The sequence below is a fragment of the Megascapheus bottae genome, chromosome 18, assembly GCF_031878675.1.
Source record: "Megascapheus bottae isolate mThoBot1 chromosome 18, mThoBot2.hap1, whole genome shotgun sequence".
Lineage (NCBI taxonomy): Eukaryota > Metazoa > Chordata > Mammalia > Rodentia > Geomyidae > Megascapheus > Megascapheus bottae.
In genome coordinates this window covers 22,362,750-22,374,915 of record NC_143526.1, presented here as the reverse complement: position 1 = coordinate 22,374,915, position 12,166 = coordinate 22,362,750, and the positions used below count along the sequence as shown (strand labels likewise).

The 12,166-nt window shown below is 37.3% G+C and overlaps 1 protein-coding gene across 2 annotated transcripts in view; it reads right to left on the bottom strand.

Annotated features, from left to right (window-relative positions):
- The window catches only part of Pak5 (p21 (RAC1) activated kinase 5), a 197,481-nt gene that overhangs the window by 95,385 nt on the left and 89,930 nt on the right, over positions 1 to 12,166 (bottom strand). For both annotated transcript variants that reach the window (XM_090352002.1, XM_090352001.1), the window contains exon 2: positions 11,486 to 11,635. The gene's annotated coding sequence lies outside the window, so the exon portion shown is untranslated. The remainder of the gene's footprint in view (positions 1 to 11,485; positions 11,636 to 12,166) is intronic.

Below are 12,166 nucleotides of genomic sequence, written 5' to 3'. Positions count from 1 at the left end.
GCCAAGGGAGAGCAAAAGAGATGAGAGATAACACAGTGCACTAAGGATAACAATCACTCATTATATGGCTTTTGTTTCTATATCCTGAGGTCCTTTCATTTAGCCTCATACTATATGACCTTATCTATCTAAAACCTATGGCTAGAAGAACTTGGGTTTCATGGGAGAAGAGCCTGGAGGACTTGGGCAAAAGTGGATCACACCTCTTGAAAAACAAAATGCCTGCACCTATATACACTGTACACTTGCCATGGAGACAGCTCAGGTGGAGAGAGGGGGGAGGGAGGGAGGGAGAAAGGGAGGGAGGGAGGGAGGGAGGAAGGGAGAGGGAGAGAGAGAGAGAGAGAGAGAGAGAGAGAGAGAGAGAGAGAGGGGGGGGGGGGGAGGGAGGGAAAGGTGCAAATATTCCTGAAAGCAACAGGAATATGTGGGGCTTCCTACAAATTACTAAGTGGCCATTCGGAATTTCAAAACCAGAACATTAACACTCCAAACTATGTTTTTCATTCTATGAGTTCTACCACCAAAGATTAGTTTTATCTATTTTTCAATTCTATGTGAAAGAAATCCTATATATCTTCCTGCGCCTGGATGCTTTTGCTCAACAGTCTGCGAGATTCATCTATGTTGCTGCATGCTTCAATGGTACATTCTTATTGTTGTTGCACAGTTGTTGATCTCTCTGTGTATTTAGAGATTATAATAATGGATCAATTACTTACTGATTTTTTTCCAAAATAAACACACTGGAGAACTCTCACTCAGTTTTAGTGTAAGCATGTGTGAAGTTTTACAATATCCACTGAGCTTTTAAGTTTTAGTAGATAGAGAAAAATCCCAAGCCAGAAAAAATGCTACAAAATCATAAGCAAACATACACAGGACAGAAAATTTATCTTTCCTGACACAAAACAATTAGAGTGCCGTGCAAGAAGGATTTGCTTTAGGAAACTCAATTTAAAACTACAAATGGCTTATGTTGAAGCTTACCTACAACTAGCCTCAGCTTGCAGGCTGCCAACAAACATATTTTGTTTACTTACAAAGTTAATATTCTTGTGTTTGCATATTTTTACTGAACCAACATTTAAAAATTCAGGAACTTCCTATTGGTTTTCCAACACCTCTAAAATAGGGGCGGGGGATGCCTTGTTTATGTAAGCGCTCCTATTTCTATACAGTGATAATAACTTGGAGTTAAGTAGGACTTATTGCATTTAGACATACATATATTTCCCTACTGGTAAAGTATGCACCCCTACCTGCTGTTTCTTACACCTTGTGATCCTTTTTAATTCCAATAAATGACTGAACAACAAAAAAGGGCAGCTTGGTCTGTGTTGGATGGGGTGCATTAGTAAAGATTATGGGAAGGGAAGGCAGCAGAGCTGGCTTCTTGCACATAGAGTAACTTTACTCAGGATATACACCCACAAGCCAGACTTCTGAGCAACATCTGCCAACCATGTGCACAGGCTATTTGACAAGGGATACGAAAAACAGCCTCTCTGATCCATTCAATGAGGACTTCCTGGACGAAGTTCAATTCCATCATGAGGGTTGCAGTAGGCAGCTGTTAATTTCTGTTAGTCATTTTCATGTTGACGAAGTGTCAGCAGAGAGCCAAAGCAATTTTATTTTTGGTACTGTTCCAGCTAGATAATTTAAAGGACAGTGATGGTAAAATTCAAGTCTATTTTGGATTTTTAAAAAGCAATGAAATTTTCTAGGCTCACTGCTTAGAAAATAAAATATTGAAGTTCTTCCTAGCCTCATATTGTAACCCCCAAAGGTAAATAACAAAGAAATAAACAGGAACCTTTCTTTCTTCCTTCCTTCCTTCTTCCTCTCTCTCTTCTTTGTCTTCTTCTTCCTCTTCTTCGTCTTCTTCTTCCTCTTCTTCCCTCTTCTCTCCCCCTCTTCTTCTTCCTCCTCCTCCTCCTCCTCCTTCTTCTTCTTCTTTCTCTTCTTCCCCCTTCATCTTCTCTGGTTGGTCATGGGAGTTGAACTCTGGGCCTGGGTACTATCTCTGAGCTCTTCAGCTCAAAGCTACTTGAACCACAGTGCCACTTCTAGTTTTCTGGTGATTAATTGACGATAAGAGTTGCCAGGACTTTTTAATACCACAGCTGGCTTTGAACTGTGATCCTCAGATCTCAACCTCCCGAGTAGCTAGGATTACAGGTGTGAAGCAGTGCCCCCGGCTTCTTCTCTTTTTACCCTGTTACTTTTGGGTTTGAACTCAGGGCCTGGACACTTGCCCTGAGCTTCTGTTCTCCTTCACTTTGAGCCACAACTCTACTTTTGACTTTTTGGTAGTTAATAGGAACTAAGAGTCTTAAGATTTCTTACTTGCACTGTCTTCAAATCAGATCTTCAGATCTCAGTCTCCTGAGTAGCGAAGATTACAGATGTGAACCACCCAGTAAAACCAGGGACACTTTGTAAAAATGTAAAGATTAAACCTAATTAAAAAAACAAAAACTAAATAGTCTTGCTTGAATAGGCAGTTACTTTATTACTAGAGACAAAACATAAGGCTCTTGGGAATACTGAGCTTAAGCAACTATTTCCTGAGAAGACTGAATTCTTTTATATTTCCTTTGTTATCTGTGAATTAATTTAAACATGGAAAGAAACTATGTTACCCATGATGATAAGCATTTGATCTCCCTGATTATTCAGATCGTGCAATACCCTGGCTGGCTGTCCAATGATTTTGTACTGAAATCTCCCAAGACCTCTTCTTCATTGTTAGATTACTAAGGCACTGTTACTAGTGCTTTGATTTGCTAACAATTATAACAGGCAAGTCCACCTTGCCTCTACCAATAGGTGCTGCTTGTTAAATTCTGTTTTCTTGGATCTATTGTGTTGGTGTTATTGGAAAACTAAACCATGAAAACTTCTTAAACATAAGCCTTATAAACAAGAGCATTTTTAACCTTCTCAAGGGTTAAATCTCAAAGGCTTTATGAAGGAAATGGTCTCAGGAATATTTCAATTAAGAATATAATTAAGTAACAAGTTTGCAGGCTATACCCCAAATCACTTTGCTATGCATACTGATACATCTTTCCTTCGTACAAGCCTTTATGAAACCCCTCAAGAGACAGGATTTTTTTTCATTTTCTGCTGGTTATTTATACTCTGCAGACTGTGAATACCCATCCCCACTAATTATTAGCAATAACTCCCAAAGACCTTGATAAGTGATTAAATCTTGAATCACATGTGTCCACCTTTACATAAATGTACAATCCCTGATCCAGCATTACCCACTGCACACCATTCTAACACACTCAATGGCCATTCACAAGTACGTGCCATCCTTGGTTTGGATTGTGCAAACTGGCCATATAATTCAATTTTTGGAGGTTTAGGATACGTATTCTTGAAGAAGGCTGATACTTCTCTGTTGAGATTATAATGTAGTTATCAATTTGGAGGGAATGAGGAAATTATCTTTTGAATACCAAGAATCATGACATCTACTTTAAGTAATAGTCTTATACCTGTGTTGGGCAGGGGAGGATGAGGCAATTCTTCAACTTTGCCATAGATATCCTTTGGCTTTCAGAGCATACCTTAAGTTGACAGTTAACTTGAGTGCCTAGCATTTTCTCTTACAGGTCAAAAATAGCTTTCCACCTCAACAAGGCTCATAATTATCATCATTCTAACATTTATTGTGTATTGAGGCTACTGGACCTTTAATAGTTGACCTTCCTTCCTAGCTTTATTCTGCTTTACTAAGGTGAAAGTTTAAGTAACAATGATGTTGCTGTAGGCTCGGATTGACTCTCATTCCAATTTAACACACACACACACACACAAATGTTATCTCTCTGCCAATTCCAAAATCTAACCCCAGGGTATATTTTCTACAACTATTTGGTTTAGTTCAGTTTCATGAGGGAGCTCTGAGATAAACATTAAGTGCTAAAACATTAATTGCACTATGCCACCCTAAGGTAGAGGATTGAAGAGGAAGGGGACAAGGCAGGGAAAGATGCAAAATGGGACAAAGTGATGCTACTGCTCTGGCCACTGCACATGAATGTAAATTAAGTGTCACAACTGGGGATGTATGTGATACTGCAGATCATGAGCAAGGACTTGGAATCTGTTTAACATACTACGATATTCAAGGTCTTATCTCATGACAAGAATTAATCAGTCCAAAAGGTTGCTTGTGCTACTGTTATAAGTCTAAGCAATGGGAAAACCAAGTGACTCCATTTAGATGCCTAAGATGTGTCTAATCAAAGAACTCCCCCCACCCAAAATATCAAAGACAGAAGGCATTTCACAGAAGAGAAAATGCAAATGGAGAACAAAACACGAAAAGATGCTGAACCTCATTAGTAACCAGGGAAATCAAATTACGATGGGATTCCATTTCACACTCAATTGATTGGCAAAAATTAAGATATTGAGAACATGAAGCACAAAGCGAAAGTTGGTCAAAAGGAACACTCATTTACTGCTTGTTGGGAGTGTAAATTGCTAGCATCTTTCTTGGAAGAAAATTTAATGTCATGTTGTAAATTGCACATGTCTATATTTAAAGGAGTGTTATAACATTTTGTTATATGTATATGTCTGAACACATATATACACACAGTGAACATTGTATATATTACTAAATTAATGTTTTTAATAAGAGAAAATGAAAATAGCAGAGATGCCAATCTGCTAGAAAATTAGAGGTGTGAATGATGGCATATTCACACACAGTAATATTATTTACCTATGAAAATAAGTATTTAGCTAATTGAAACAACATGGCTGAACTTTACAAAACACAATTATGAGCTCTTAAACAAGCAAATCTCCTATGGAGTATGTGAGTATGAGATCATTATTATAAAGCTCACAAAGGAGCAAAAACTAATTACATATTACACAGGCATGTGTGTAGCTTCCATTCAATGTTTTTAAAGCAGGGGAGAAAACGGAACACATTTTAGAGGATATTTGGGGAAGAAGTGGTGAGACAGATGAGGGAGGCATTCTGCTCACCATTAACAAATAGATGATGAGGTCTTTGGAAAGTATTCATTGGCTTTTATATTTTTGCTATTCATTTTCTATTGGTTGCTATTCTACACAAGTTAGGATTTTTTTTTTGCCAGTCCTGGGCTTGGGCTTAGGGCCTGAGCAATGTCCCTGGATTTTCTCAAGGCCAGGGCTCTACCACTTGAGCCACAACACCACTTCTGGCTTTTTGCTATGTATGTGGTACCGAGGAATCAAACCCAGGTCTTCTGCATGCTAGGCAAGCACTCTACCACTAGGACAAACTCCCGGCCCCAAGTTAGGATTTTTTTTTTTATATTTTAGTATTTGGATTTTGGTATTTTTTTTTGCCAGTCCTGGGCTTGGGCTCAGGGCCTGAGCACTGTCCTTGGACTTTCTCAAGGCTAGAGCTCTACCACTTGAGCCTCAGCACCACTTCTGGCTTTTTTCTATGTATGTGGTACCACAGAATCGAACCCGGGTCTTCATGCATGCTAGGCAAGCACTTTAACCACTAGGCCAAATTCCTGGCCCCCAAGTTAGGATTTTTTTAAAAGAGCATTTTTTATTTTTCATTTTATAAACAGGGAACAATTGGCAACATATTTGGGGACAAAGAAAAATGTAGCATATTCTCTATGTCAACACCTATGCTATTTTGGCCCAGGTTCTCCACTGATGTTCGTTCCTGGCATTTATTTCACAATTAGGTTCCCATCCTGCCTCCAAAAACTTGAGATGCTGTTAGCCTGTTTAAGCCCCTCACTAAGTTTTCTACATAGGTTGAATGGGAGAACACCACTCTTCAGTGTGTGTGTGTGTGTGTGTGTGTGTGTGTGTGTGTGTGTGTGTGTTTGTGTGTGCTAGAACTGGTGCTTAACCTCAAGGCCTGGTACTGTCCTTTAAGTATTTCCACACAAAGCTGGTTCTCTACCATTTGTTCCACAACTTGACTTCTGGCTTTTTTCCTGATTGAGTTAAGAGACTCATAACTTTACTGTCCACACTGGTTTCAAATCTTGATCCTGAGATCTCTGCTTCCTGAGTTGCTAGGATCACAGTCATGAGCCATTGATGCCTGGAAAGAATACCACTTTTAAAACCCAGGCCCAGGTGGACACCGAAAATACCTTGGGATAAAAATGGAATAAAGCTGCTGTTTATTTTACACAATTCAGTTTTAGTGTGAAAGAAATTCAAGAACTGCAAATCCATTTTGCCCAATGGACAGATCTCAAAACACATACATCTCCCATATCAATGAACCTCACAGAAACCAGCTATTAAAGTTTGGACTGTAAATATCTAAAAGCTCAACACAGGGTGAGTATCAGATAAAAAGGAATGAAATGATACAATGTATGCAAGACATTAAGTACAATACCTGGCCCATAATCCCCCAAATAAATGACTGCTTTCTTAATGTGATTATCATCACATCATTATTAGTATTGCTTCTAGCAGAAACAACAGGCGCTTCATCCATTTGACCAAGACATTCATTATTATTCTTGTTTTTGCCTGGGGCTTAAGCTCAGCATCTAAGCACTGTCTCTGAACTCTTTTGCTCTGGGCTAATATTCTACCATTTGATCTACAGCTCTACATGGGCCTAGTTAATTAGAGAAACGAGTATCATGGGAATTTTTTACCCAGGCTGGCTTCAAACCATGATCCTCAGATCTCAGCCTCCTAAGCTAGGGTTATGGTTGTGAGTCACTAGTGCCCAGATCATTCATTATTTTTGTGCATGCATGCTAATGATTTTTTTCTCTACTATATTCTTCTAGGGTAACCAAACTAAGACATCAGTATTTCTTTGGGTTAATTTCGACCTTATTGTTTCAGAATCTAATCAGTTCTCCAAATGACTCTGATATCCTTTCAATGATCTCTCCAGATAATCAAAGTTATATTATCCATTTGATGAGAAGACCAGTTGTAAGATGTAGCTCATTATCCTTTAGGTCTCCTCTGATATTCTCCCCTGAGCTCTGAGAAGTGTTTCACATGCAATTTGCAATTGATCTTAAGTCATCCTGTGTTTATTTTGTCAGAAACCTAGAACCCCAGTATTGATTTTTAACCAAGACACTGGTGAAAAGTATTAGCTTCTATGGTTTATAATGTTTTCAAATCCCAGAACTCTCCTAGAGCTTGTCTTAGACTATTTATTGACAGTGTTGAGATTTGTGGCTTCTACTGGTTTCTTTATTCATAAAGCCTACTTTTACCTACCTGATGGGATGTAAAATACCTCTTTCAAGTTCACTAACTTGAATCTTAGTTCCCCTGAAACCATGCATCTGGATGATTTATGATGTGAAAATGAAGAGCATCCCTGGCAATCAAGTGATAATGCTGGGAGCCTTGCTTGGAAGTCTCAGATTTCTCTGATGTTTGCTCGTGCTTTCTTTCCCTTGCTGTCTGTAACTCATCCTTCAACTTCATAGTCTTACATATGTACACTTTGTGGAATCGCATACATTTTCAGCTATCTGATACCATACAATTACTGTATTCAGGCTATTTTCTGATAACCAAAGGGTTTGGAGAGATAGTATGGTGTAAGGGAGGATTCCTTCAAGATCTGAGAGCTTTGAAAACTGGAAAGCAAAACTCTTTTACTGAGATCTCAACAACATAATCCAGCAGGTTTATCATGAGTAAGTGCTCCAAACATAGAGTTAGAAGAGGTCTATCCACTAATGATGGCTATTGGCTTTTTGTACACACATCACACTCACTGTATTTATTCCTCTTTCCTTCATCTCCCATGGACGATATATCATATTCACACACTCTTAGACATGAAACCCTCACTATTCAGTATTGTTGGGGTTTTATTCTAGTAAGTTTTGGTTAAAACCATTTATTCCCTTCTTTTTGTTAAAAAGCACTTATTTCAAGTTGATATATGTGTTTCTCTTCAATTTTCATCTGGGGAAAACTCCATAGGAAAATGTTCGTGTTAAAATCATCTGTGACTGACTTCAGCCACTAGTCCTTAAACAATAAAATGCTTGTTATCTAGCGAGGCCACCATCCTTCATATAGACTACCTTTTAGTGGTTTAGGTAGGAATGCAACCCATAGTCCTGCAGGAAGCAAAGAGAGGACTAGCAAATCATCTGGAAGGCTGAAGAAGTCTCTGAGTATTGCAAGATAAGTTATTCTGGAATATGAGATGTCAGGGCTGAATTTTAGTCTCACAGGTTCCCACCAACCCACTCTTAAGTTTCAATGACAGGTCACAACTGCATATACTCTGAAAAGTTCTTTAAAATAGTAGACTAACTTACTGTTTGACTATTGTGCATTAAAGCACAAAGGGTCAACATATCTTACATATAAAAATTAAAGTCATCCTTGGAGATTCATGAGGAACATTAGCTGTCATCTAGGCTCAGAGAATGTCCAAGACATATTCTGTTTCTTTCATAATGTTAGAGATAGGGCCTTGCCATTACTAAGCAGAACCTCTACCACTTAAGCTCTACCATACCCCAGCCTCCAAATTTATTTAAAATACATCCATCTCCAATGCCACATTCTTAAACCAGCTCATTAGCATATTCTTTGAGAGAGTACCCAACTCTCTGTGATTAAAACTCCCAGGCCTACTACTTAGCTATATTAAAGAGTGGCCTTTCCATTTCCTTATGAATGAGGCAATGCTATTCTTTCTGATGGAAGCATAGAATTCATATATATATATATATATATATATATATATATACCACAATGTATACATCTGTGTTGATTACATATCTTGGCGTGGTAACTAATCAGGCAATGAACATGATTTTGCTGGTGGCACTAGTTCAGGCAGGTTTGTGCTCATTTAGGTAAATGCCCAGGAGTGGGACTGATGGGTCATAGGGAAGCTCTATCTTAATGATTTTTTAAGATTATGCTTATAGAAGTAGAAACAAGAGGCATTTTTTAAAAAATACTGCTTGTCTGATGTATAATATCCAATATCTACAGGGAACTCAAGAAACTAATCCCCCCCAAACCCAACAAATTAATTACTAAATGGGCAAGGAAACTAAACAGAGACTTATAGGAAAAAAGAGACTAAAATGGAAAAAAATGAGAAAATGCTCATCATGCATGGCCATAAAAGAAATGTAAATAAAAACAACCCTAAGGTATCACCTTACCCCAATCAGAATGGCCAATATTCTGAACTCAGACAACAACAAATACTGGTGGGGTTGTGGAGAAAAAGGAACCCTACCTCACTGCTGGTGGGAATGTAAACAAGTTCAGCCACTCTGGAAAGCAGTGTGGAGGTTTCTTAAAGAACTGAAAATAGGCCTGGATATCTATCCTGACCATCATAACCCAGGATATGATAAGGACACCCGCTCAGGCATATTCATCTCTGCACTATTCACAATAGCCAAGCAATGGAAACAACCCAGATGCCCTGCTAACAGCTGAATGGATACAAAAAATGTGGTACATATGTACAATGGAGTTCTACATAGCCAACAGACAAAATAAAATAACGGCATTCTCTGGGAAGTGGATGAAGCTAGAGCAAATCACGTTGAGTGAGAAAAGTCAAGACCAAAGGAACAAAAGTTACATGGTCTCCTTCATATGTGTATATTAGATCCAAACAGTACAAGAGTGAAGACTCAATATTCGGGTACCCAAGGTTATGGACATGGTCTTGGAGATATAAACATAACTCCATAGACATAAAATTTATGATGTATACTCTATAGATATGTTATAATATATAGATTGATATGTATCTATGACATACAAATGCTCAGCTTAATTTTAATTATGTTCTAAAATCTATGTGCCAATGATTGCATATAGAGATTCCCTTCTTGAATACTTGTTAAACATGACTTTTGAAATATGATGTAAAAATCTGTGTTAATGAAATCTTTCAAAATGTTTATTTTCTATGGACATGTATTTGTATAATACATCATTACATAAATCAGTTATTGGTTCTGCTATGGTTGAGCCAAATATATCTTGGGGAAGTGTGATTATTAGCAATATCTGGTTTCATGAAGCAACCCAAAACATAGTTAATAAAACTTTCAAGTTTAATAGCTGAAAAATACTGTTTGTAGTTCTTTCTGTTTCTCCTTTGGTTTATTCCCTGTCATGATTATTTTTATTTTTGTACCCTTTGTCTTGTATAAGTTTACCTGATTTGAGGAAGAAAAGGAGAACCACAGAAATGCTGGCATAAAGGGTGAATCAATACAATAGTGATACTCACTAGACACTATATGGAAAATGAACTTTGCAACTTGTGGGGGGCAACTTGTGGCAGGAAGATGGGGAGAAAATGAGGGAGGGGTTAACAATGTTAAAAAAGAAATGTACTGATTACTTTACTTATGTAACTGTAACCCCTCTGTACATTACTATAACAATAAAATTTAAACTGAAAAAAGAATAGCTTTTTTAAAATTACATTAAAGCTTTAGTTTCCTTTATCCAAAACATGCTGAGACTGAGATGTATTCCTTTTCAAAATTCCTTTTACAATTTTTGATATATTTTATTTTGCAGAGACCCAAATATGAAAATACAAAACTCAGATTGCTCAAGAATCAGAAACTTCTTTCTCTTTGAACTCATAGTTTCATGCTTGCTAGCTAGGTACTCTATCCCATGAAACGTGCCTTCAGCCATTTTGCATTTAGTTTATTTTTAAGATAGAGTCCTGCACTTTTTGTACCCATGTAGATGGAAATCCAAAACCTGGCCACTATGCCCAGTTTATTTTCTGAGTCTTCATGATTCTTTTTTCCTAGACAGCCATCTCTGCCTTTTGTATAGTTAGGGTTAACATCACATGTAACTCTTCCTGTCCTGGAATCAGAAACTTTTCCAGCACTACTCTTAATTTGCATAATTTCTCATGCTTCTCACTGTGTATACATTCTCTATTTGTCTAAATTCTTTACTCATCCACTAATGAGTATTTAATGAGTTCCTACCTACACTCAAATTTTAAAAATCCATGCATTTTCCTACACCCAACAGTCCTCTAACTTCATCTACACCAAGCTTCTCCAAATCCACTCTCTTTAAAAACACTAGCTTGTTTTCCAAGTTTGATCAAATCTATCTGGATACATGCTGTAAGACAGTATTGTCTTCAAACCACAATATAGCTTCTTCTTATCTTTCAATGGTCAGGTCAAATTTTCAAATTTAATCTGCTTTACCATGTTCATGAACTTCATGAATGGCTGACTGCTTCTTTTATTTATTTATTCATTTGCCTTTTCCACTAGAATATAAATTCCTCATAGGCCAAAATTTGACCCATAACTATTTTTAGGCACACATAAGTCAATCATTAAATATTGTCAAATAACTATGTTGCACTTTCCAGTTTTAAAAATATTGTGTACATTATGGAAAAATTTTGCAAGAGCAAAGTCATAAGTCACAGTATAAGTTACTGGCTTACGTTGTTCAAGATGGATGTGGATGAGTTAAAGATGCCAGAGGAGTGTGACTATTTCAGTCTTGCAACTATTTCTTGGAGTTCTTCAGTCTTCTTCATTTTTCCCCGGTGTTCATTTTGGTCCCTGCAGAAGCATTTTTTACCACAGCGTATCTGCAAAACAACATGGTACCAATATGATTCAGAACCCAGCAACACTATGATTTGTTCCAAAAGAAAATATATAACCTCATTTACTTTATTTCCTCTTAAAGATGATGCATACCTTTTCCTTATGGCTTCTGTCATTTTCTTCTGCTGTACAATTGCAGATCTGTGATTTATTAGTAAGATAATTCATAGCTCGTGGTAGGCTCACCTTACCTCTTTACATGCATTTTTATAATAGTACCTTCTCTACTTCTACGTTGATAGATTCCATTGTGAATCCATTTCTCCAAGAGACGGTGAGCTGGGGTGAGGAACAGGATTTTACCTATAGTTCCTCAATCTTAGGGACTAGCATAACCACTAGAAATTGTATATATTATTTAAATTAATTTTCATACTTTTCAGTAGTTACATTCTGTAAAGTCATCACAAACAATGATGTAGCAAATATAGAGCCATTGTCTCTGCTGAAAATATACATTTAGATTGTCATAAACTCTGACCTCAATATTTTCTTTCTTAAAAATATTTTTA